The sequence below is a fragment of the Buceros rhinoceros genome, unplaced genomic scaffold, assembly GCF_000710305.1.
Source record: "Buceros rhinoceros silvestris isolate BGI_N320 unplaced genomic scaffold, ASM71030v1 scaffold17911, whole genome shotgun sequence".
Classification (NCBI taxonomy): domain Eukaryota; kingdom Metazoa; phylum Chordata; class Aves; order Bucerotiformes; family Bucerotidae; genus Buceros; species Buceros rhinoceros.
The window spans coordinates 62,027-62,650 of record NW_010395029.1 but is presented as its reverse complement, the minus strand read 5'-3'; positions in this window follow the sequence as shown (position 1 = coordinate 62,650).

Genomic DNA, 624 nt, shown 5'->3' with positions numbered 1-624 from the left:
GGTTGGATTTGCTAGCCCTGCTCCCTCTTTACAGATAGTAAGTGATGTCTCTCACAAGTTTCTTTTCTATGTCTGAGTTTTTATCTGTTTCCTGTGGTAATCTGCACATAAAACTGAATGCATTCTGAAGACGTTTTCACTTGTACGTGATATGTAGATTATACAGCTTAACAAAGACGTATAGTAATCCACAGTATCTCATTCGTCAAGGTATTTCATTGGATAAAGTTGATATTTAGAAGTGAAGGGAATTGTGGAATAAGTTTAATTTACTTTGCAAGTATCAGAACTGTTTGAGTTAACCGTAAATGTCAGGGTATTTCAACTAGTTTTTCTAACTAGGTCACGCTGGAAAAAGGTATCTTCCTGTCTGGAGACAGTGTGTAGTGCATGAGGGATGGTGGATCCTCACTAGTCTGGATTTAGATTTATGTGCTCTCGATTAGTTTTCACGTGCTACTTGAAAGCCATCTTGGCAGTAGATAAGAATGTGGAAAAGTGTGCCTATAGTGTCTGTTTGGGATCGGGCGTGTGCAGATTCTCGCCAGCTGCACGTATGTGTCTGCTGCAGAATTTTGGTTCTCTCTGATTGGGGACTGAATGGGGGATTTCAAGGGGCTTTCA